This window comes from Pipistrellus kuhlii, unplaced genomic scaffold (genome assembly GCF_014108245.1).
Source record: "Pipistrellus kuhlii isolate mPipKuh1 unplaced genomic scaffold, mPipKuh1.p scaffold_m20_p_7, whole genome shotgun sequence".
In the NCBI taxonomy this organism is placed as follows: Eukaryota; Metazoa; Chordata; class Mammalia; order Chiroptera; family Vespertilionidae; genus Pipistrellus; species Pipistrellus kuhlii.
In genome coordinates, this window is record NW_023425573.1 from 8,581,740 (window position 1) to 8,607,992 (window position 26,253).

The window sequence follows — 26,253 nt, forward strand, 5'->3', positions numbered from 1 at the left end:
ACCTATCACATTTTTAAAGAGTGATTTCAAGGCATGGGATTTGAACCTCGATCCTCAGGTCTCGGTAAAATACCACTTGTCATTGCTGACTCTGGGTCTTCACATGCAGAAATCACACCTGTCTGCATGACAACCTGTAAGGTCGCACTGGATCCCATGTCACAGGGAAGCTGAGAAAAGGAGGTGCTCTCTCAGCTCCGAAACTGTAATGTGTAGCAGCATTTTCCTAAGCAGGCCATTTCCACCAATAACATCATTAATAACATGAAAATAAAGACCCCCTTGAGAAAGAAAGGAATGGAGGAAGAAGGAAGGGAGAAGTGGGAGAGGGAAGGAGGGAGGAGGAAGACCAGCTTGGCTGAAAAGGGCAGAACCTGCACCAGAGGGCTGGTGTGTGTGTGTGTGGGGGGGGGGGGGGGAAGAGTGAGGCCTAAGGTAATACCCCACCTGTCCCACTCGTTCCCAGCAGAGAGCCTGCTCCCGAAAGTCCAGGATGGCACAGAGGCTGCAGAATGTCCGACGGGAGGGCCTGAGGCCGGGAAGGAACGTGATGGGAATCTTGAGAGGGCCTCGGTTGAATGGTAAATGGCACATTGCTCATCGCGGCTGAGATGCTTTATGTCTGGTTTTAAACCTAAATAGTTCTCCTTGCATATTTGAAGCGATAATGGAGAGAAATGCAATATTTATTTGCCATGTGTATCTTAATTTAATTTATGAAAATGTTATCCACCTGACATTGCCTTGGCAACTTAACATTTTCCACAAAGGACGTGTGTCACCATCATTTCACTTCATTTCCTTCTGCTTTCCCCATATCGCCTGAGCTTTGTCAGGGAGTTCTCAGGATGGCGATGCAAATCGAGGCTTCATTACAAAGCCCAGGGAAATAGTGTTATTGTGAGGCCGTCTCATGAAAGGTAACGACTGTGCATGCTGAGGGCTTGAATTGAAATGATAAATATATATTTCACTTATTTTAATAACAAAAACTCATATTTTTTTAAAAAAATAACACATGGGCTTCAAAATCCTCCCTTCTCCATTCATTTACTCGGAAGGGGTCTCTCAGAAGCAGGCGTGCAGGCTGGAATACCCGGCTATCTCTCTCTCATCGCCCACACTGACAATGCTCTGTGCGATGAAATGTCCTCCCAGAGTCCCTCCATGAGACAGGAACAAAAGAGGCCTCGGGGCTGACGACCTGGAGGGGGTAATTTCAAGAAGCAATATAGTGATACCCCAAGTTTTAATAAGGATCTAGGCACTCTTCCACCACCTCACTCACTTAGACCATCTCCTGAATTGCACTGACTATGAAATTGCCTGGAACTCCTTCATTTTGTTTCTGAAACCCAGGCTAGTCTAATAAAATGAAAAGGGTTCCGTGCCAACCTCATCCCCAGGGTCCTGCTTTGTAATTCACGTTGACATACACCAGGTGTCTGCAGCAAGCCAGTGTCCTGGGTAGCTGCCACAGAGACCCTACGGAATACCATGGCCCTTTCATGGATGCTGCTGGGAAGACCTCATGTGTGCAAACAGTTGTTTTTATTTTCAAAAGAACTGAAACGGTCTAACTCATAGAAGTAGAGAACAGAATGGTAGTTGCTAGGGGATCAGGTGGGGAAATGCAAAGTTTTTGTTCAAAGTGAGTATAGAGTTATAGTTGCAAAGATGAATAAATTCCACAAAATCGGTGTACAACATGGAACCTGCATTAATACTGTATTGTGTACTTAAAAACATCACAGCACATTTGTATTGTTTTAAGCCACCAAGTTTGTGGTGCTTTCCTACTGCAACAATCGAAAAACCAGCTCTTGTAAGAAGTTCGGCTTTTACTCTGAATGAAATGAGGAAACACTGATGATTTAAAGCAGAGGAAAGACATGATTTGAACTATTTAAAACTAGTCATTGCAATTTAAGAACAGACTATGAAGCAATAGGGGTGGAGGCAGGACTGCAGGGAGAACGGTTTTAAAAGGAGACATGATAGAGGCCTGGGTAAGTGATTTAGGTAGAGGCAGTTGGAGATAAGAAGTGGTTGATGACTGGCTGGTGTGGTTCAGTGGTTGAACACTGTCCCATGAACCAAGAGGTCACCGGTTTCATTCCCAGTCAGGGCACATGCCCAGTTTGTAGGCTTGAACCTCAGTAGGGGGGTGCAGGAGGCAGATGATGGATGATTCTCTCTCATCATTGAGGTTTCCAACTCTCTCTGTCTCTTCCTCTTTCAAAAAAAAAAACCACAAACAAAAAAAACATATATACCGTATTTTCCGGCATATAAGATGACTTTTGAAACGAAAAAAAATCAACCGCAAATCGGGGGCAAAAGAACAAAATTGCACAAAAATTACCTGCAGATCTTGACGGCAAAGTAAGTCTTTTCTTTGAAGTGGGGGTAGTCTTATACAGAGAATATAGGCCTAAACTTATGTTTTAACTGTAAAATTAGGGGGTCGTCTTATACGCCGGAAAATACGGGGTGTGTGTGTGTGTGTGTGTGTGTGTGTGTGTGTCTGTGTGTGTGTGTATTTTTTTAAAAAAAAGAAGGGGTTAAGGGGTTGAATGATTAGGATGAAGAGAAGACATTGCTATGGGATAGCAGAGAAGACTCAAAGATGGCTCTCTGAAGAAGGAAATATCTGATTTGGATATGGGAAGACCAAATGCTTTCCTCCAGGTAAAAAGGTCAGTGTGTGTGTGTGTGTGTGTGTGTGTGTGTGTGTGTGTGTGAGGGGGGGGTGCAGGGGTAGCTGGGTGGAAATGAGCATGGGAGATATTTCATACTGAAGAAAGAATATTAAGGGCAGAGAGCTGTGAAGTTCAGCATGGGGACCATTCAATGGTGCGGTCTGTCTAAAATGTCAGAGCTGGACCATGATTTGTTTAAGGGTTTATTTCTTATTTTTTAAATATAGTTTACAGTCTGCAGGAAAATAGGAGAGGGCTGCTTAAGAGAAAGCCAGTATGTATTTATGAGTTGTTTGACTGGTAGGCTAGGAACATACACTTTCACCTTATAAATGCTGTCTGCCACATGACTATTGACAAGCTTTAAGGGAATTGATGGGCAGTTGGTGGTTTTAAACTACTCACATGAGTAACATGAATGTGACTAGTAGCTACTTATACTAGGAAATGGAGTACATATATTTTTGTTTGGGGAGACGTTTCTGATATTTCTTGTGTTATTTAATCCACAAAGGAGCCCAATTAAACTTTAATATTCAGGATATTTCTGCTTTGCTCTTTCTTTATCAATATTGTATTTTAGCTATATACTGAGAGCATCTCTCACAATTTCGTCCTGTAGACTAAAAGTGATCTCAGGGTCACTCTCAGTTACTTTTATTTAACAAGGAACACATCGCCCTGAAAAAAGTTATAAGCAGCACAAGTCTGGGGTTTTGTTATAAGCCTCGCAGGGCTTGCCTCACAGTCAGTTCACTCCTTGCTCCTTCCAAGCACACCAGCGAGATGCACTGTGCTATCCACTGACACTTTCATTCATGAGTTCTGACCAGTAAGTGGAGAGCAGAAGCAATAGGTACAACTTGTGAGCCAAGTTTTGTAATGCCTCTGGAACTGTCACCCCTGACATGCTAATGAGGAAGGCCAGAGATTCAGATTATAGAGCCTGTCTCCCTGAGTCCCTGAGTCACCACATGGAGACTGTTGCTCAGGAGAGCCACCTAGATCTGCCATGAACTTTGTATAAAAAGAAAATGAATTCTGTTATATTAAACTACCAAGATATGGGGATTTAGCCTAGTCAAATACAAATGACTACAAATCAATAACAAAAGAAAAAAAATTCAACGCAGAGTCAGTATTCCTGGGGTTTATCTCATAGTTATAAGTATTGGATACTTTTGCAAATAAACATTTAAATGCCAATAGGAAAAGCAATAAAGTGTAAATCACACATGTATACACATACAACAAAACAAAACAAAAACACAAAAACATTGTGCCTAATATCCCTAATGTGCAAAAGACAGCTTGGGATGAAAATTCTGGTGTCGGTATTTTCATTCTAGCATCTTTGCCACCATCACTTTCTATGTATGATTTTTGCTGTATAACTAACTGGCTGTAAGGCAATTTGGCATTAACCTGTTAACCAGGAAGTTCCCTTTTAATTACGCAACGTATAACGGGTGCATACTCTTTCACTAGGACGTGTCAGTACGTCACACCCAGTGGACGTAATTTTATATTATTATTTTTTTTTATTTATACTTAATTAAAATAAATGAAATATATATTTTTTCATTTATTTATATATAAAGCACAAAGAAAAATACAAAATTACAAACAAATAGAAAAGAATACCAACAAAAAATGGAAACATCAAATTAAAAAATTATAAATTTTATAAACAATTATAAAGATTACAAAAAATATATATTTCTTATTTCTATACACAATAAAAAATATTAAAAAGTTAACAATTACAGAACAATAAACAAAAGCACACAAATAAAATAGAAATATTGAGTTTAAAAAATTGAAATATAGATGTAAAAATTCAAAACTCAGCTTCCATGTGATATATTTTAAAACAATTGTTGATACACAGTGCTACCTTACAATCCGGACACCAGTAGTAGATTCTTTCCTAACACCTTTTTTGTAGCAAACTCAGCATTTCCTGGATTTAGTTTTTCCTATATAGCTTTTATTTGTTCTGGAAAATGCCTTTCAACTAAGCGTGATGGTTTAGATGTAGAGCTGCTTGTTGATGTCTTTGGGTGGGTTTTCACTATGTTGTTATCTATCATTTTCTCTACACACTCTATCAAAAAGTGTAATCGATCCAAATGCCCTTTATCTTTTTTGTATAAAATATATGCATTGAAGCAGTACATATCAATTAATCGTAGAAAAAAATTTTTTTTACCCTATTACGGGCAGTCATGTAGGCCACCATAACTCCATCTCCCAAATCTACGCCGCCCATATTCTTGTTATAATCCAGGACAACATTTGGTTTTTCTTGCCTTCTTCCTCTCTTTTCAATCATTGTCTTTTCGTCATAATGAATAGAACTGAGCATCAATACGTCTTTTTTATCCTTCCATTTTAAAACCATGAGCTTGTGTTTGATTCTTACTATATGTTCATTTTTCTGTATTTTTTTTTATTTTACTGGGGATTCCGACTCTGTTTATCCTCATTGTTCCAACAATGTCTGCATTGTTTTGACACAAGAGTTCAGCCAAATGAATTGGCTTATAGAAATTATCTAAGTAAATCCTATACCCTTTATTCAGTAAGTCATGTGTTAACTTCAAAACAATTCTTGTTGATTGTTTTTTTGTGGGTAGTTCGAACCATAATTTGTGTCCTTGCTTGTGTATACAATTATATTTTGTACGTATCCAGATTGGCTTTCACTCAAAGTAAAGAACTTCATTCCAAATCTAGCTCTTTTTGTAGATATATATTGTTTCCAAGATAAATTCCCTTTCCATAATAAAAGAGATTCATCTACGCATATTTCTTGTTCACATACATAAAAACTTTTAAACTTTTCTGACAAATTATTGATGATTGGATCAATTTTATATGTTTTTCTATTATATAAAGGTTTGAGATATAAAAAATATAAGTAAATGATATATAATACGAAAATAGGTTGGTAAGTGTAAGTACGTACCCGTCACTGCTCACCCAGAACAAGTCTACCACTCTCAATAGCGAAATTATACTGATTCCCTCTGTGTCTTAAATTCATGTCGAGACATGTATGGATGACTAATACCTTTGTTGTTCAGAAATATATGTCCTGCCCATTTCAGGGCGCAATATATATTTCAAGAACCTATTCATAAGTCCTACCTGTACCCGATATTGTTTACATTTGACGTATTTATATGTCCCACTCGGTTAACAGGTAAAAAAAAAAAAGATAAAATTACTGGTTGGCAGTTGAGCTTTCGTTTGCTGTTTGGTTGGTTTTATTTCTCCATTGATGAACCAATCAACTACCTTCAGCAAACTTAGTATATTTAAACTAGTTGTCAATTTTGTTTCATTTCTCTATTAATGAAGTTCCGGAAGTGGTCACAATTTTTATATTATACTAAAGGCCTGGTGTATAAAATTCACTAATCCCTTAGCCCGGCCTACACCCTCTGCAATCCAGGACTCCTCAGAGGATGTCCAATTGCTAGTTTAGGCCCAATCCCACAATCAGACATCCTTCTTCCAATCCAGGACCACTAGCTCCTAACCACTCATCTATCTGCCTGCCTGATGCCCCTAACTGCTCCTCTGTGTGCCTAATCGCCACTAACCTCTCTGTCTACCAGCCTGATTTGCCCCTAACTGCCTCTGCTTGCCTGCCTGATCGCCCCTAACCGCCCTCCCCCGCTGGCCTGGTTGCCCCTAACTGCCTCTGCCTCAGCCCCCGCCACCATGGCTTTGTCAGGAAGGATGTCTGGAAGATCTGGTCTAATTAGCATATTACTCTTTTATTAGTATAGATTATAAATCTTATCCCTCATAATTGTCAATAGAGTGATAAATAGACATGTGGTAGTGATGGTCTCAAAATATTTGGCATGTCTGCCAGATGGTGATGAGTTGCCAAACAGTTGGTTTCTTATAAGTGAAATACACTACATTGGAGGAGACAAGCCCAGACCTCTTTGGGGGTGCAGAATTGGTTGAACCCAGATTTTCCACAGGTGGAAGACAAGGGCTTATGCAAAATCTATAAGGTTTTTTTTTGCACAGTATGTCATAAAATCTACACACATTAGGAAGGTATTATCCTATAAAATAAAAGTCTAATATGCTGTGTCCTGTTGTCTATTTACTCAACCAATCAAAGTGTAATATGCTAATGATATACTAAGACCACTCAGTCACTTGCTATGAAGTGCATTGACCAAGGCACACCAAGTAAGTTACTTGCTGCTGGGATTTGAGCAATTGGGACTAAGCAAGATAGGCTGGACATGCCCTTCCCCCAGTCCTTCCTCAGCTGGCCAACCTCCCGCATCTCTCCCTGGTCCTGATCATGCACTGGTGGGGGTCCCTCAGCCTGGCCTGTGCCCTCCTGCAATCCAGGACCCCTCAGGGGATATTGAAGAGCCAGTTTTGGCCCAATCCCATAGGCCAGGCTGAGAGATGCCACGGGTACACAAATTTCTGCACTGGGCCTCTAGTAACTAATCCTATATAAGATCCAATATGCTAATTAGACTGGATGGTGGAACAACCATCCAGAATGACCTTATGGACAACCCCCCAGAACAACCAGTGTGTGGGGCTGGGGAGCTGCAGGGTCCTGAGGCAGCTGGGGCCACAAGGCAGCTGGTGCTGCAATGGGCGGAGTCCCTTGCACAAATTCTGTGCATGGAGCCTCTAATAAATGTGATAAGTTGGAATAACACAATTCTGAAAAATGTGTGTGTGTGTGGGGGGGGGAGTCAACATTTTAAAAATATTTTACACATGTAATTATAAAAATGTATGTTTAATTAAGTTTACAAATTGAACTTAAGTTGGCATTTGGCTATTTCACCTTTTTCCTTAAAAGTTTTCATATCCTCATTGAGAAATGGAGTCACCTTATTTTTTATTGTGTCATATATTCAGGGCATATATGGGATGTAATATAACAAAGCTGGATTTTTAGGGAAACCTAATAAAAACCAGAACAAAGGAGAAAAGTGACTTCTCTAACATGAGCTGCCCCCAGAAACATTATCTAGTCCCACAACCACCAAGGCACTCAATAAATATCAGCAACGGGTTTTATATGTGACACCTGAGCAGGCTCACTCGGCATAAAACACAAGGGCATGGCCTCACTGAAAACATAATTTAACAAGCCTACCGCACCAAATCAAGCTATGCACATGGGTCCCGTTAGGCTAGGAAAGGGCCTATTGCTAACATTGCACTGTCTGAACATCCCAGGCATGTGGCATAGGCTCCAGCCAGCCAGAGATTTACATGATAATGTTTCAGTAAAAGTTCCAATAATGGAACAGGGCTGCCTTCCCTGGGTATCCCTATCGAGGAGCAGTATTTCTACTAAGTTAAAAGAAGCAAGAGAAACACATACTTCAACATCAGTAGAGTTTATATTTTTCATTGATAACAATTCTGCAGACTCCCAGGCTGAAAGAACTAGAAATGTATACTGCCCTTGTATCCTATAAGTAAATAGTCGATTTTTCTGAACACTGTGCTGTTGAGATAAAGCTTTAAACTTTCTGTGGTCTGGAATGAACGCCAAACATTTTCTTTATAACTCTAAAAGTTCAGGTAATTGTATCATGCACTGCTTGCCTCCTAAGAAAGATTAGATTCACTGAAGCAAATTGGTAGTTCTCAATACCACTTTATCTTTATCACCTACAGTACTATTCTTCAACCGAGAGCTCTCCAGTTCCAATGGCCTCCTTGTGAATATTACAGCAATTAAGGAGGGCACTTTAATATACTGGGGAAAGAAGAATGATCATCGGTGGGATTGGGACTCCAGAATTAAGTTTAAACTTCACAGGTAAAGTGTTCTCGTCTCCAGTGGCTAGAGAAGATTTGGTGCACTTGGCATTATTATCAGGTGAGATTGGAAAAGAAAGATTTTCGAAGTTCAGAACTCAATTTTAAATAGTGTCCTTGTACATTCCATAGCAAGTTACTAAAACTAGTAGAAAATGTTCCATGAATTAATTTCAGAAAATATGGAAATTCTAAGTAAATGTTGAAAAAACTCACTCTTATGACTGTCATATTTTGAAAGATAATTCCACTTTAACAGGACAACATTGGCCTTTTTTTGCATGTCCTATCTTTCCTTACTACTTTTCTAGTTATGTGGTAATTGATGCAGGCAAAGGTAATAAATTAGAAAATGGTCATATTTCAGTGTTGGGAAGACCATTTAGTAACCAAGAACACTCTGCACCACCTTTAACCTATGAATGAGTTATGTATCCAACTTTATGAACTAACAACTTTATTCTTCAGTAGATATATTTCGTAGATGAAAGCTTTACACTAGATAATCAGAATATATGGAGAAAAAGGTTGATAGTCATGCTACATACAAAAACCTGAAAAAAACACAAACGCCCATTATTAGGAAACTAGAAACTATACAATAGTGAAAATAAATAGATTATAAGAGCACTTAACATAATTGATGCTCCTTAGAAATAAAATATTGAGAAGAAAAAACAAAATGTAGGTGAATTTTTATAACAGAATTCCATTTGTAAAGTACAAAATCTTATAAAACTCAGCATAATCCTTGGGGATATAAAAGTAAGTGTTCAAGTTATAAAGAAAAGCAAAAGAATGATTATTCCAAAGAAAAGTAAAATATATGGGATTGGCAAGGGTTAAACAGGGGATATTAAAAATAGTGAAATGCCCATTTTTTTCAAACCATTGGTTATACAGGTGTTCATTGCATTGTGACTCTTCATACTCAACACATAGTTTTAAATAAGTCTCTTTTATCAACTTGAGATTTAAAAAAAAAAAAAAGAAACCTTTCAACGGCTTCTAGAAAAATATCTCCTTATTAGTTATCTAAGCCCTCAACATGATTCATTTCCTTGGACATACAGTGCTATTCACTTTGCCTAAAATACCCTTTCTACATTCATTTGGCTCACTTTTCTGAAAAACTCTCTCTACCAGATTTTCTAACCATCTCTTTCCCTGGGCCCTGTTTTTCTGTTTCCCATGTCAACAATCCCTCTTCTTTCCAGCCTTTAAAGTGGCACTTTTTAGATTCTGCTTGTCAGCTGTATTAACACAGGAAAAAAAAATCCATGAACTCCTCAGAAAGTAGCTCATTGAATGAAACTACCTCCCTGTATGGGGATCACAGATAATGTTTCTACCTTCTTTGTCACATGTCTAACATTCTAAATGAATGGAAAGGAGCAAAACAGGATTAAGATTCCCAATTTCAAAAAGGCTTCAGTCCTAGGACATTGAGAAAATACTCTAAAAATATGATAATATATTTAGAGTTAAATTAGTTTATTCAATGTGTTCCTGCATTCATTTGGTGAGTATTTATTGACTGAATGTTACTCAAAGCATTGTTCTAGGGGTCAGAGATACTATGGTGAACACGATATATAATGTCCCATTCATGCAACATACCTTCTAGAAAAAGGAGAAAACAAATGCATGCACAGGAGTGTCACCTTTACAACTTGTGCCCTGAAATTCTAGAGAAACTTTTCTTAGGTAAAGCTAATACCACAAGAAATATTCCTAATGAAAGGACATATTTTCTCAATCAACATGCATTTCATTCTGGTGACACTCTCAGAATTCAAGAGAAACCATCTCTGTTCCTGAAGAAAATGGTCTTTCGAATTTACATGTCACCCCAGGGCCACATTTTAAAAACACATTTATTTGCAAATTAATTGCCTTCATTTTACTAGTAAGTGCTTTTATTTTTCCTTTCGGATATTTCAACAGGGAACTTCACAGTCCATATTTCCTCAAAGTCAAAGCTATTCTCTTGCTGTAGGGAAAGGCACCTTTGGCAGTTGTGTTAACTCAAAATAGGACACGGGAGTGCTATTTAATACACAGAGCTAGGGCTATTTAGCAAGCTGACAACAGAGTCCCTTACACACCTGGGAGATCTGATTCAGCACCTGTACTATTGTTTTAGCATTCCTCCCCAAAGGACATATTTTCTCCAGGTAATGAAAAATACCTTGAAGAGAAAGAGAGAGCTTTCACATTTGGAGGCACTGCACCGAGGGAGATAGGCAACAAATGCCTGCTGAGAATCTCATCAGTTCCGTTAAAATTTTGCTCTGGCATTTTATGGCAGGAAGTAAAAGAGCGGCAGAGACGAGGGAGAATGCTGTCCATCAAATGTCTGTCAAATTATCCACTGAAAAGGTCATTCCAATGATAATTATTCTTCCAGTTGATATATTAGGGATTTTTGCCCGAGAGAATTTTTTTTTTAAACTCTACAGAACAGGCTGAGGAACTTTGAATAATCCTTATCTATAAAATCTAAAAATCACTTTGAATGTCAATAAGAATACACAATGCTAATAATGTCATGCTTTTAGAAGTAAGATGTTGCCAAAGGTATTAACTAATTGCTTGATGATTTGCTCTTACTCAGAAATAGTTATCAGACCCACAAAAAAATAATGATGCATAAAGAAACTAGGTTTAAGAGCTCAAAGAATGGTTACTGTGATTTATACCAGGAAAGTGATGATTAGTACAAATTAACAGTTGCCAGTGCTGAAATAAATCCCAGTCTCTGGCTGGTTTGCACTATCCAGAACTTCACAGTGCCTTAGGCGTGTCTTAAAGAGCAATGATTCAGAAGCCCGTTGTGAAAGCATTATTCCCTTACTTTTGCTGCCTTCTCTACCTGCAGTTGCTGAGGGTTCCTCTCCTCAGCAATGGCACCTGACAGGGCTTAGTGAAAGTAAGGAATCCAGCAACATTTGATTTGCCAGCAGAGGCCACTATCAAAGTCTCAAAAGATGCAACAAACTTGCCTTACCCTTAAGGCTTCTAGCACATGGCCCCACTCATGTCCTTTTCCAATACAATCCAGCTGCTTCCCCTCCTCACATCCTTTGTTACACGTGCACCTTCCAGACTTTTTGAGGTCCTCACATAAATGAAGCCAGCTTGGTTCACAGGGCTCCATCACCTTTTCCACTTCTTTAAAGTGGCTTTGGCATTTAACTACACTGGCAGGAGAGAGACCCTCTGTTGCTTATATAATATAGGATGGTTGATACTCAGTTCAATTTCAGTAAGACCCTCTATCCATTTTGTCAAACTCTAGCCATGTTCACGTCTGTGGTGCATGGCGCCAATGCAAACATTTCATAAATTCCTCTTTTTGGTTTTTCTGCAAAATTTTACCAATTGTGCATGCTCCCTGAGCTCAATGACTTCACACTTTCTGCTCTAGTTAATCCTAACAAGAAATTATCTCTTTTGACACCAATAGTGTCCACTCAACCACTTAAGCATTTAGCCTTGGTATTCAGGTTTACATAGATTACCATTCTGCAGAAAGATGAACATTAGGAGTTAACCAATTTTACTACATGGGCTTTAATACAAAATTGTCCAAGAAAGGAAAGTTGAGAAAGATTGTAAGAGGGGGAAAAAGAAAGAGGGGAAAATTAACTAAAACAATGCATGAAAGAAAGAGATAAAGGAGAAAGGGAGAGGAGAGAGGGAATGAGATTAAGCCAAAGAATTCTTAATCTTATAGTGTACAATATTACTGCTTATGTGGTAGTAAAAATTTTGATGGAATTGGAACTGTGTAGGAACTTGGTGAATGAAGACACTATGAAGTCCTCCGGGGTGGGGGTGGGGGTGGAGTGAAGAGGGGAGTAATTTCCCCCCAATAATTATTCCATGCCTCCTGCACATTGCTTCTGCCAGACTTAAGCTCAGTCTATACACATCTCTCAGTTTATGTATCTATAGCACTAAACCCATATCTAAGTGTGTAAGTGGGTGGGAAGAGAGATTACAATTTCACACTTGCAATACTGAAATGACCCTTATCTTTCTAACCACATCTGTGTCCTCAGAGGAGAAATCTCCTTCTCCAAATTCCAGACCTACTCTATGTCTGGCTACTGAATTAAATGCTTCCCAGAAAAGTAGATAACTCAGACATCCAAATAACATCACTTTTTACCTTATCTGTTACACACACTTATCTTTAATATTCATATTAAATACAGAAAGGGGACTTCTATCTGTCTTAGGGGTCCTATCTATGAATGATCCGAACTTGAAACTTCGTGAAATCACTTTGCCAAATCTTACCCAATTTTAATTCCATTTAAACTCTCAACATAAAACTCCATCATTGTCAGTGATAATGTAGTAGTGCTTATACATGGAAACATATGCGAAAAGTGTTTTAATTATTTTCAATTGACTAATGAGAAGATTAAAAAAAATCTTGAATAGTATTAATACAGTTTAACAAAGATCTATTCATATTTGTCAAATCATGCAAGTAAAAATCTCTTTAAAATAAATGTATTTTTACTTATACTTTTACTAATTTGGCCATTAAATTTTAAATATAATGAGTAATCTTTCAGATATAAAACATTTTAACAGTTTTGATTTACATAGCTCTATGGGTAATAAAGCACCTGAATGTTTCTGCACACATGCCTCCATTGGCAAATCTTCCTTTTCCCTTATCTGTACAACACGCATGCACACATGCTCATTTTGGATGCATTCTCTACCAAAGCCTTAGTCTGAAACTAAACAACTTTCAATCCACAATACACATGCAGTTAGAACCACAGTACAGAGACAGACAACATATTTGCTTAAGATTTAATAACACCAGTATATTTCAGAACATAACTACAAAATAAGGAAATTCTTATAAAATGCCTAAAAATCATCATATTCAGTGTCCAGTAGCAACTATTTCAGCTTCAAGTCACTGTGCTATGAAAATTCAAGTAGCACCTCTTGGAAAAAAAATTAAGCTATGCTTACTTACACTAAGTCTGGTGGCAATTTGAGGCAAATATACAGTTTCTCCAAGAAAACAAGACAGTGTCCCAAATATTTGTATACTTTAAGTGAAATAGTTTTAGTTATTCTAGATTTAGATAATTATGTCTGGTAACATTTTAGACATATACAATTTGAAATTCTCCCAAGTAAAACAAAACAAACAGAAAGACAATTCCTATAGAGAATATTACAATTTCTTAAGACATAACTTTTCATTAGTCGATGATTAATTCCTTTGAGGTGTATACTGATTTGGCCCTTAAGTGAATACACACAGTCAACTTAATACTGAATTGTTAGGCAGCATCTTCAGTCCATGACCCAATTCTTTATCCATTTCCAAAGGTTGAATTAGAAAAAAAATTCCTCTCTTTTTGTGTTTTTTGCCATCCTCCTAATTAAAATCTTCAAGCTTGCCCTTACAGACAGTGAGAGACGAGGTGAGTGGTTTGGTGTGAAATGCGACCTAGTGTTTGGTTGGCAGCTGGAACATGTTGCTGAGTCTGCCCAGGAAGATGGGGGGACTCTGCAGCTGTGCCCATGGCCACACTCACTCCTGAGATCCCCCTCCCTCGCCCCTCGCTTGTTGGTGAGTTGGAGAAAAAAGAGTGAACAGTTCCTCCAAGCAGCTGAAATACAGGTGTGTCACAGTATTTCCCTATCAACAGTAAGTTCTATATTTTGCAAATGACTTATCTTTAAAAATTATAATTAGTGTGGTTTTGAAGGCTTTCTAATAATATTCCTCACATTCACCGCCTACAGCCACCCATTTAAAATGTTATTTTAAATACTACTTATACCATCCATCGTAATAATTCAAACAATGAAGAAAGAAATAAAACAAAAAATGAAATTCTTTCTCCTTTGCAATATCAAGCTCAAATGCCTGAAGTTACTCTTTTATAACACTTCTATTTTTGACTCTTTTAGTGGCTAATTGCTAATGTAATATAATAATTCCTTGAATTTTCCAACTTTAAGAAGCATCAGTTGACTTTTCTAACGATTCCCACTCTCTCTTCTCTCTCCAATCATTCTGTACTACTTTTACTCCTTATTTCATTTAAGTTTTTGTTTAAATGCCACTATGCCATTCTCACTACCAGACAATGCCTTTCTCCTTATTAAATAATTTTGGCGTTCTTCCAAACTTAGCACTTTCAAACACACTATGTAAATAACTCATCATCAAATGTATTGTTTGTCTCCTATAGGAGAACAGAACAGTTTTGTATTTTTTATTATTGTTTGCTGTTATATTCCCAGCAACTAAAAATGTCTGGCATATACTACTAGTAGTTGTGCTCAATAAATATTAATTAATTGCTGTTTTAATTCTTTAAAATCAAATTACTATAACTTTCTAAATCTTGGTATCTGGTAGGGTAGCTCCTTTAGCTTTTCCTTCTTATCCAAAGTTGTCCTTTCAATTCTATCCCAACAGCATCTCTGAATTGTTGTTCCTTAAATGTCTGGTGATGGTGTTTAAACATTCCTACTTCTGAATGAAAAACTCAGTTGCTTAAAAAGAGTAAGTAGCTTCAGTTTTTGTAGCCAATACATTGGTCTATCCTGAGCAAGCCTCTCCTCTGAGTTAGGCAAGTGACATGATAAAGCGTGTTCAGGGACAGGTCTCACTGTTAGAGGCAGGCAAGCTGTTTTCCCCATTCACCCCTCAAAGCCAAAGGAGAAAGGTTTTACTCTAGAGTAGCCTGAAGTCTGAGTCACCTGTTAATTGGATCCTATCCACTTTCCATTTCCAGTGTTTTTATTAATTCGCCCCCTCCCACACACACACATACAAACTTTATTTGTACTTAAAACTGCCATTTCTACGAAAGTTTGGGAAGAAGGAGACACAAAATAAATATAGTCAATGTACTTTTTGTGAAGTGGAAGCTCGTATGCTTTACTAAATTATAAAGGTGGTGGAATTATAGTCAGCATAACAATACTTTATATGTACAAAAGCCCAGAGACCAAAACAGAATGATCAGAACAACCAGAATGACTGGTCTCTATGACGTGTAACTGCAGTGGGCCAACCAGCCTGATCATGGCTCCAAATGTCCCCCTTCCAACATCTCACAGCCCCTTCCCAGCTGGCTCCTCCCCCAACCTCCCTTCCCCACACCCTGATCAGGGGTAGGGCCAGCTGGCCAAACTCTCCATCCCTTCCCCCTCTGCAAGCCCTGCCCAATCAGCCCCCATTGGGGCAGGCCAGCCAGACCCCTCCTGTGCACGAATTCAGACACTGGGCCTCTAGTATTATATAAAGGCAGGTGCTACATTTCAGTGTATTGTATATATAAATATCACATAAGCTATGTCTCAAAAAAAAAAAAATGTGAGAACAATTTCACTGAATTGTGAACACTTTGAGAAAGTGTATTTTAATGATTTCTATATTCCAATAGGTAAGTTCTATGCCAGAAGTATAATCAACTTTAAAACATGATGGATCTCTACCAGCACCTTATAAAAAAGCAGTCACCTCAGAGAAGCATTCTAGGTGTTTGTGGTGGTTGATCTCTGTGTTGCTATCTTGTGCCATCCCCAGCTTCCTAAGCCCAGCTCTGGTCCCCAGGGACTGCCTTCCAGTCAGCACTCAGTGCATCACACAGGCCCGGTTCCTCCTGCTGAAATAGGCTTTGGCCATTAGGTAGAAACAACAGGAGATCAGAAGGTAAGAGTATTAGGATGTTTCTCTTCCCTCCTCCCCACCATGCCCCCTCTCAGCCAACCTGGCCTCTGAAAGTGGAAGCACTGGGCAATACTAGGTCACAGGTTCTGGTCCCCCAAGGACCTCTCGCACACCTGCAGCTCTCACCAGACTGGTAGGTATTGGCTTCCCTGGCCCTTTTCAGGCCCTGGTGCTAAGAGCTCTTCATTCTTTTTGGAACGTGAGTGCCTCACTTTCATCAATAATCCCATTTTTAAATTCTCCTCAATTACACCTTTGAGCACACCATCTGTTTCCTGTTGGCACCCTGATGTTATAGAATTCTAGGTCAGTTGGGTGAGTGGAACAACATTAAAAATAAATTGTCATTCCTTCGTGTAAAGTATTGTCAAACACAAACAGCAGGAACTTATCAATTCTAAAAGAAAAGCCTTGTGAACAATATGCTGAATCAGTGTGAAGACATGAAAGTAAATACTTGAGTTAAGTAAAGATAAAAAGAATCAAAGCAATTACCCTTCCACAAATGTCTAGAAATGAGCATAGAGGTATTATTTGAAAATTTTTGCAGCAATTATACTATTTCGATTAATGTCCCTGGGAATTGTTTTGGCTTCAATAAACCATTTTTCCATTTATCTTGAAAGCCTGAGGAGAGAGAGAAAAAAAAACAAACCACATTTCTTTTTTCTTAAGAGAAGGCATAATATAACAAGAGAGAATATCATGGGTTGAGAGTTGAAAATAGGAAAAGGGAAAGACAAAATATAGATTGAAAAAACACAAATGTAGTATGAGTTTTGTGTCCTTTAAAGTGTTTTATCTTCCAATGATCAATAATAAGTATAATGGTGAAAATTAACAGTAACTAGTAGTTATTTACACTGCTTTAAGTGTTTCATATTTACATGAACCTCTTTTGATGCTCACAACTCCATTAGTCCATTACTAATATTATCCATTTTACAGATAAGAAAATTGAGACATAGTGAGGTTAAATAACTTGCCCTGGACCAACCAGCTTATAAAGGGCAAAGCCATTTGATCTATGCAGTCTTACTCCATGGCTTATGATCATCACTTTTATACTACACTGCTGTAACATAAATGTTATACATAAGCAATATCCTTCTCCACCCCTTGTTTCTTTTGGAAACAATGCATTGCCTACTTGCTCAACTCAAATATTAGAGAAGAAATAAACTCAGATATATTCAGGTTAAATTTTAAGTACTAAGAAAAGAGCCAGTTTTGAAGAAGATATGAATTCTAAGCAAGAATTCTGCCTAATCTATCCTAAATTTTCCCCTTGTAAAGAACATAATCATGTTAAATACATGACAGCTAGAGGCCCAGCACATGATTGAACCAGCTAATTCTTTTGAACAGCATGTTTGCTGAGCTTACCAGGGTAGGAGTTTGGTTCCCAACTTCATTGCCAATAATTAAAGGAGTACATTTGACTGGAGAGTATTTGAAGAAAATAATGAAAAGATGAATGGACAGATAAATAAATGTTCACCCATCAATCCATTAGATCATTGGAGACCCATCTTGGACAACAAAGGACATCACTGTAGTAATGGAAATACTTGGAATTTAGGAATTTCTTGCCACCTAATATGACACAAAACTCACACTGCCCCAAACAGAGTCAATGAAAACTGGAATCACAGATAGTCTACAAACTTGATGTGTATTATTTTCATGAACCTCCTCCTCAACCAGAGACCCAAATAAAAGACACACAAGCTACGGAGAGACACTGCACATGACTAACATAGCACACAGACATATTTTTATGTGTGTCTCAATTTACTTATGAGGCAACATCTTTAACTACAAGGCTTTGCAATGGTTTGTTCTGTATTATTACAACAACCGTTGTAAATTATAAAAGCAAAAATCTAACCAAGTGAAGACGCTCACTCAGCAATTAATTTTAAGTCAACCAGCTTGCAGGTTGCTTGGAAATGAGTTCGTGACTTTTTATTTTCCTCTGGTAGCCTAGCATAATACTTTTCATCTTTCGGGCCAGCAATAAGTATTTATTGATTAACTGAAGTCAGGGACAGACATGTCACCAACTTCTGTAGCATGGACATCAGACGTACTGATTTCCACAGCCACGCCTGAAGCCCAGTCATCTACAGCGAGCAGATGTTAGTGGTGCAGATGCTGAACTGGGCCATAGGGGCAATGGACTGTAACACCAAACCGAAGTCCGGGGGTCAAAGGGCATTATTCCTGAACTGTGACTAAAGCAAGAAGTTTGCCTCATGATTTCAGACCTCTGGGGTAGAAAGTCTATTTGTTTTAAAAACACAAGAAGAGTTTAATTGATCATCGCCATTATGTAGAACCAGATGACACAAAGACATTCACCTTGCTGTTTTCCACGCCATTATTCAGACAAATAGTGCAAAAGGAGATGGAAACACCATTCTTACTAACAATCTCAAGAAATATGGACCCTGAAGTAATGGCTTCTTTTAGTCAATATTATCTTAAAGTACCAAATACAAGTGCAATGATTTTAAATAAGCTGTGGTAAGGCAAAAAGCCTACTCCCTTATTTTCCTTCATCATGCCCTTTTCTACGTACATGCATTAAGTAATCAGAGTCAGCGTTTCCACATAAACAAAAAGAAAATAAGCAAGATATACCACATAATTTCCTTTACTTTAATTTTACACACAGGAAAAAAAAAAAAAAAAAAAAACACCATAAAGCCCCAAATTTCTTCCATATGTAAAGGAGTTTAACAGAGTCTCATTTTCATACAGAAGAATAATCAGATTTTTTTTTCATTTTACCTGTTTGTTTTTTTCTGATAGCTATCAAGATTTTTCCCATTAAGTCCCGGAATAAGCAGACTGAGGACTATTTTCTGGTACCATATGATGGATGCATTGTTTCAGTGATAAAGTGACAAGGTGTGGGGGCTATATCTGGGAGGTTGTCTTCTTTTATCTGGTAAACATTAAAAAAGGGCAAACAGAAGAGAGATAGCTTTTCTTAAGGCAACTGCCAGCAAAGGCTGTCCCCTTCCTTATCACCTTGGAACGTGAGAATGAGCAGATCGAGCTGCCTTGGTATTTCTGACTTCCATTGAGCAGAATCAAGATCTTAGTAAAATTTCAAATTGGGTATAGAGCAAGGAAATAACCAAATGTGTGCATATTGGGGCATAATTCATCATATGGCTTTATCAGATAAAGCAAATGAGAAAATCCCGCGCCAGTCATAAAAGCGTGTCCAACTCTGAGTGACTTGTCCTTAAGATGGATCTTCTGTAAATAATTAAATTAGTGGATTTTTTTCCACTCTTCCCATCTGGGCAGAAAGAAAAAAAAAAAAAGTCATGCACACACACACACATACACACACACACAGAAAAAAAATCCCAAAGGCTAAGCCTTCTGTTTAAGTTGTTAGTGCAACAAAGGCTTTGCCATTTATTGAATTACTAGCCAGATTCTTGAACTTCAAACTGCAAAAGGAAATCAGCACAGTGATTATAAATAATTTGTTTAGGTGTGATTAGAAATTTATGAGAGATGTAATCTATTTCACGGCCACAAAGATTTATGTGAATAAAAACTGGAGGCATATTGTTAAAAAGGTCTTAATACAGATAAGTAATTTGAAAGCGTTTTGTAATCGACAGGGGAAACCCTTTCCAGCTCTCTGCAGCAGCGCTTCCGCTCAGGGAATGAGGAGCGCTCACCCTGAGTGAACACAGGGCCGTGCTGCTGGGTCCTGTTGGGCTGTCAGACCACCTGCACTGAAGCCCAGGAACGCTGGGTTACAGGAGAGGAAGACAGATGGGCTGTAATGGTGGCAGGGAAGGGGGAGAAGGGATGCAGGGGTGTATGTATGTGTGCCTGTGGGCGGAAAAGGGGGTGGAGGGAAGTCTTGCTTCTCTTTTACTAAAAGGACAAACTGCATGTCATTTTATCTGTGGTCCGGGGAGCTACCAGGAGCGGCTATGACTGCATCGCTAAAACATCCCCTGCTCAGGGACTCGGCCTCTGCGAGCACGGCTCCCCTGGACTTGCTGTTAAAAGCAATCTGCCAAGAGGCTCCGGAACCCAGGGGTCTCGTATCCAGTGAGCAGTAGGAAGGTGACCTTTCCCGCTGCCTGTTTATGAGGGATCTGCGGCCTCGGGCTCAGTGTGGGTCCCGCAGCGGCAACAGGCCGAAGGGGAGAGGGGGAACTCGCTGTTTTGTGTGTGTGGGTTTTTTTTATTTTTTATTTTTTTATTTTATTTTTTTCTTGAGGTCATATAATCAACTTAGAAAATACAGCTGGAAAGGAGCAAGAATGAAAGCTTGGTTTTTTATATTCTATCTTACATTTTGGGGGTAAATGATTAAAGGCAAATTCCCTTTAATACTTTTTTATTAGAGTGCAACCAACTTAGGAACAATTTAGTTATTACACTGAGCCTTTAGATCCAAGTACACAGAAAGAAGGAAAAGAGACAAAAGGGGAACTGAATGAGGCAGCAGAAAATAAAGGAATTAAAACTAAAATACAAAGAAACCAGAGAGGAAAAAGGCAAAGGAAAATGTAGTTCTATTAAGAAGATGATCATTTTTTTCTTGCTTAACTTTCTATAACTTAATAAATAATATCTCACTTAAAAGACACTTGTAAGAATATAGGATATTTTCAAATGAAAGTCATCTTATTTTTACACAATGCTGGTAAGTAACTGCCTGTTCAGGAAGCCTGCATGTAACCACCATGACCTGAACTTACTCAGAGGCGGCCATGCCAGCTATATTGAGAATCTTCTATTCGAATGCTCACACACATTTGCATGTAGCTCACACACAAACAAAACTATTCCTGTGTGGTAATTCCCTTTCCTATTTGTTAGGAGTTGCTTGTTTTTAGGTATTGATTCTATTTTTTCATTTAACCAAGAATCTCAGGCCCTTTTCCAGAGTATTAAAATTAAAAAAAAAATTCAATGCATAGCCTGACCCATCTCCCCTTCCCCCAGGCAACATTTCACCTATTCTGAAAACAAACTAAAATAAAATCCAAGCCCTAACCGGTTTGGCTCAGTGGGTAGAGCATTGGCCTGTGGACTGAAGGGTCCCAGGTTCGATTCTGGTCAGGGACATGTACCTTGGTTGCAGGCGCATCCCAGTGGGGGGTGTGCAGGAGCAGCTGGTCTATGTTTCTCTCTCATCAATGTTTCTAACTGTCTATCTCTCTTCTTTCCTCTCTGTAAAAAATCAATAAAGTATATTAAAAATATTTTTAAAAATAATAAAATAAAATCTGATACCACAATCGCACAAGAAGAAGGATGCCAGGAAAGGGTGAGTGACGCTGTGACCTCCTTAGTCCTGCTTTGCTCATGGCCGCACCAGAAAACATGCACACACTGTTGACTGGACGGCTATGACTGATTGATGAGAGCCTGGTAAGGTTACCATAGCTAATTACAACATCATTCATCTAAGCCCGCGTGGAAAAAAAATACCAGGCTCCCGGGGAAGGAAAAGGGAAGAAAGAAATGCTATGCCTTAGCAAGCTGTTAACTTTTGAATAATCAGCCTGCAACAGAAAACAAATAGGATGAAACTCAAGGACCAAATTATGAGTTATGGATCCATCCAAGCAAATGACCTCAGGCCCCTGGCGATTTCCACTCTGAGTTGCACAGCCCACAGCCCAGCGCTCCCAGCAACCAGGGACCCTCACATGCCTATGCTCTTTGTAGTAGGAATTCAAAGGCTCCAGCAGCAGCCTGGCCCAGCCCAGCCCAGCCCTGAGCGTCAGTTCTGCTATGTGTGTGGTGTGAGCGTGTTTGTCTAGGATCAGATGCCAATACTTAAACTCCCATTATGGGCACAGCAGCTACTTACATACTGTAGCCTAATTAAAGGAATAAACTTCCCCCTTCTTTATTTTTTCCTGAAGATCAGTGCCATGAAGGGATTTGGTTTCGTTAAAAACTCAGACAAATGTTCCCATATGCTTCCCTTATGCAGTGCATTGTCAAATTCAGAAGAAAACAGTCACGAGTCTCAACACTCCTCTATGGCTATGCGACGTTTTCTGAGAACTACTGAAAACAGAGAGCAAAGAACTCGGTGTTTTGAAAATAATGATAACAAACACACAAGCATAATTTCCATGTCAGTTCTGAAGCAGCACAAACACACATGGAAACAATAAAGCATCTGAGGCACCTTCCAGCTTTCAAGTCTTAGAAACAAGAACCACTTTCAAATACAAAGTAGCTCATCTTCAAAGTTTAACACACGAGAGGGGAGCAAAGCTAATGCCATTTCAACTCCCAACTTTAATCAGATCGCTTCATATCTGGGTAATAGAGATCACAGGAGTGGCAACAACCACATTGAAAGGACTCTATCCTGACACACTGCTTGAATTAAATTGCTAAAATGATTACAACCAAAGAAACGTTTTCTCATGGAAGCCTGAACCCAACATAGCAAAGTTCAGTCAAGAAGTCCTTAGAAAAATTATCAACATGTCTACACTAAAACTGCTAATTAGTTGGGGCCAGGGGAGGACAACGGAGTCAGATTCAGCGTTAGCTGGGCATTAATAAAATTCTCAGGGGACAGCGATAGCCCATAAAAATCAAGAAAGGCTCATGTTATAGATGAGAACACTGTGGTCCTTTGACATGTGGCAGTGGCACATCAGGAAGTGACCTGGATGGTCTCAGATAAGAATATCCAATCCTATGAAACGCCAGATGTGTCCACTTTGGAGGGCTGGTGTTGAAAAAGGTGGTCCTGATAGATATAGGTTAGATGACTTGTGTGGGAACACAGCTAGATGAAAATATGTAGGGTTGCGAACCAGCTCCCTATTGTTGGTTCTCAAGGGACAAGGATTGGGCTGACCTTGGGCTCAGAAGGTCTTCTGGAAAATAGGACAAGGTCATAAAAGCAGCACAGCAACTACTGGGGGAAAGGCTCAAGAGCATATTCTTCCAAACTGCAAAGTAATTGCCCTCCCTATTCTATTTTACTTACAGAAGGTCCTACAGGAAGACACTTGAAACGTCAAAAAGAGAACAACAATATCCACAGGACAGAAAAAATCACCCAGGGATCCAAGTAGAATAATGCTTTTGGTTCCAGTTCCCCTAAAACACATAAACATGCATGCATTCACATGTGTACACAAACTCATGGGATTTGGAGACAGGAACAGACAGATTCATTCCTGAAACCTAAAGAAGGTTTTAACAAAATGTTCTCCATCTTAATTTTCTAGTCTTTATTCCCTTATTAGCTTATGATTTGCAGCTATTCATAACATCTATTTATTACTTTACACTCTATCTCAATTCCAAAAGATATGAGGTGCTACTTTGTCACATACTGTATTAAAAGTCATGGAAATTGAAACCTATAATTGAAATCCAAAAAATGTCATGTAGTTAAAAGAACACTGTCCTAGAAGCCAAGAGCTAAAGGTTCCAATGCTAGTTCTTTAACCAAATAGTTGTTTGGTATTAGAGCATACACTCTCTCTAAGCTTTTTTCTTTCTTCCTTTTCTTACTGTAAGGTAATGGCAATTATCTAGACAATTGCTGATTATAAAAATCTATGGAACTGGCTATTTCTAGACCAGTATTTCAAAAAGATTGTTCTAAGGGTGCTAACAATTCTTTTGGTGGTGGTGGGGTTCTTTGCTGCAGGAATTGTCAACAACATTGGGATTTTCTGCTGTCTGCTCAACACTTTCTTCCAGTCCTATTTGGATAATAAACAAACATCAATGAAATAGAATAGCTTCTAGAACTTAAGTGCTCAATAAATGTTATTTGTTAATTAACTAGAATAAAATATATGTTGAAATCCTGAAACATGTCGAAAAGTAATATTGGTTCCACAAAGAAGACATAGACAATTTCTGGACTAGGTAATTTTAAAACACAAATGGTCTCTGAATCTGATTCTTGCTACTTCACCTGGTGTTTGTTTCGCCATGTCTCTTCTTTTAAATAAGCTATTCAGCAACCTCTAGGCCACACAGTAAAAAGCATCAACCAAATTTAGAAACTTAGAATCTTTAAGTATTCCAGTGATTTGCTAGTTAGGGCTGAGTTAGTACTTACTCATTTAGCATTACAGTAGAAAATCCATTAGAAAATAAATGGTAGAGAATTATTTAGATGAATGAAGTTGGAATTGTGTGGTTGCCCTCTTGATTTAAAATTCTTCTTACAAATTAAAAATATTAGCTTATAGGGCATAAAACTATAAACCTTTTTAGATGAGTTGAACATTTCTTCAATGTATTTTGTGCCACTTTGTTGTTGAATAAAGAATTAAGACATTTATTTATTGTACATCTACTGTACTGTCTTGAAAATTTGGACAAGGCATCCAAACCACTAATATCTGAGCTTGAGCTTAAAGGGTGCATCTGTTCACCAACCAGACAAGAAGCATAGTGGTGAGTACCTATAAGGCATGGGATTTGAAACAAGTGGCACTTGGGACACTGGTAAGTGGTTCACAGAGGCTGCATGTTCAGGTGACTGCAGGGGTGTGGCCAGGAATGCAAGTGGGCAGAGGAGGTAGCCAGGTCATGAAGAGCCTGAGTATAAACTTTCTGCATATTCTGTGCATAACTATTTTATCCTGGAAGATACAAAAAGAACAGCAGGGGCCACAGTAGGGAAAGTTTTTTTTTTTAATTATTATTTAAATATATTTTATTGATTTTTTACAGAGAGGAAAAGAGAGAGATAGAGAGTTAACATCGATCAGCTGCCTACTGCACACCTCGTATTGGGGATGTGCCCACAACCAAGATACATTCCTTTGACCAGAATCGAACCTGGGACCTTTCAGTCCACAGTCCGATGCTCTATCCACTGAGCCAAACCAGGTAGGGCAAGGTTGTTGGTTTTTAACAGAATACTGCTGATGATGAGTTTGTTTTGACAAAAGAGATATAAAATTATACTGAATTTTGAGTACATTTTAACCCTCAATATCAGTCAAAATTTTGGGTGATTAATATGACCCAATCATAAAAATGTCTTGATTCCTAACATGTGTTAAATTGTGTCTCCTTAAGCCAGACAAGCAGAAGAGTTGGGGAGGATTAAATCCCAGCTTCCCGAAGGGGCCTCAAGAAAGAAACAACAGTGAGAAAAGGCGCTTGTTTTTCCTACGCCAGCCTGGGAGGGCGTATGGGCCCCATGACAAGCAGGGCCAGTTCCAATGGCCTCGGGGAGCTGAGTGGCGAGCAGGGCTGGGCTCTGTGTTTGGCATTGTATGTGCACAATGTTATGATGAATCGCTGGGAGACACAAATGCTGCTGCTTCTCCAGCTGCCCCGCCCACTCTTCATGTAAACAGGATCTCCCAGGGGCTGGCAGCACAGCCCCCAGAGGACCCACTGCTAAGGGCTGGCCACTGCCATGCACATCCCTCCATCCTGAGATGAAGCCTGCCCAACTTCTGACCACATCCTGCCCCGAGGCAACAACAAACAAACAAAACAAAATGGGTAGACACCAAAGCTGGCTGTGTTGCTTCCTTCTTCCATTTGTCAGAGAAACTACATACATAGGCTTTTTCTTTGCTTTTAAAGTTCAAGATATGAAAAGTACTCAATCTGATGGGATCCTGAGGGTAGATAAGGGATGATTTTGTCATTGTTCATCCCCGCCCAAATTCCTCCAGCGAATTGAGAAGCCACCTGCATCAGCTTACTAATGAGTGTGGACATGGTCCCCCTCCCAGCAGGAAGCCGCTGGAAGCTGTTAAGCCAGGGCCATATCCTCAGATTTGTGATTTAGGAAGGCAGTGCTGGAAGAGCAGGGGTTACCCACTGCAGCACTTTCTAGGAAGGGGTAAGTTGGAGCTTTGCAAGCTTCTGATTAATGGTAAGGGTCTGGGGTGCTGCAGTGGTGTGGAGAGGAGGCTGGAGAAAGTGGAGATGGTGGGAAGGAAAAGGAGGAGCTGGAGATGAAGC

The 26,253-nt window shown here is 39.0% G+C and overlaps 1 protein-coding gene and 1 long non-coding RNA gene across 6 annotated transcripts in view; one reads left to right on the top strand and one right to left on the bottom strand.

Moving 5' to 3' along the window:
* PARD3B (par-3 family cell polarity regulator beta) overlaps window positions 1–26,253 on the bottom strand; it is an 861,922-nt gene that overhangs the window by 521,742 nt on the left and 313,927 nt on the right. The gene's annotated exons all lie outside the window — the stretch shown is intronic.
* LOC123651652 lies at window positions 24,100–25,764 on the top strand. The gene is made up of 2 exons (XR_006740502.1): window positions 24,100–24,950; window positions 25,169–25,764. It is a non-coding gene; the product is annotated as an uncharacterized LOC123651652 (long non-coding RNA).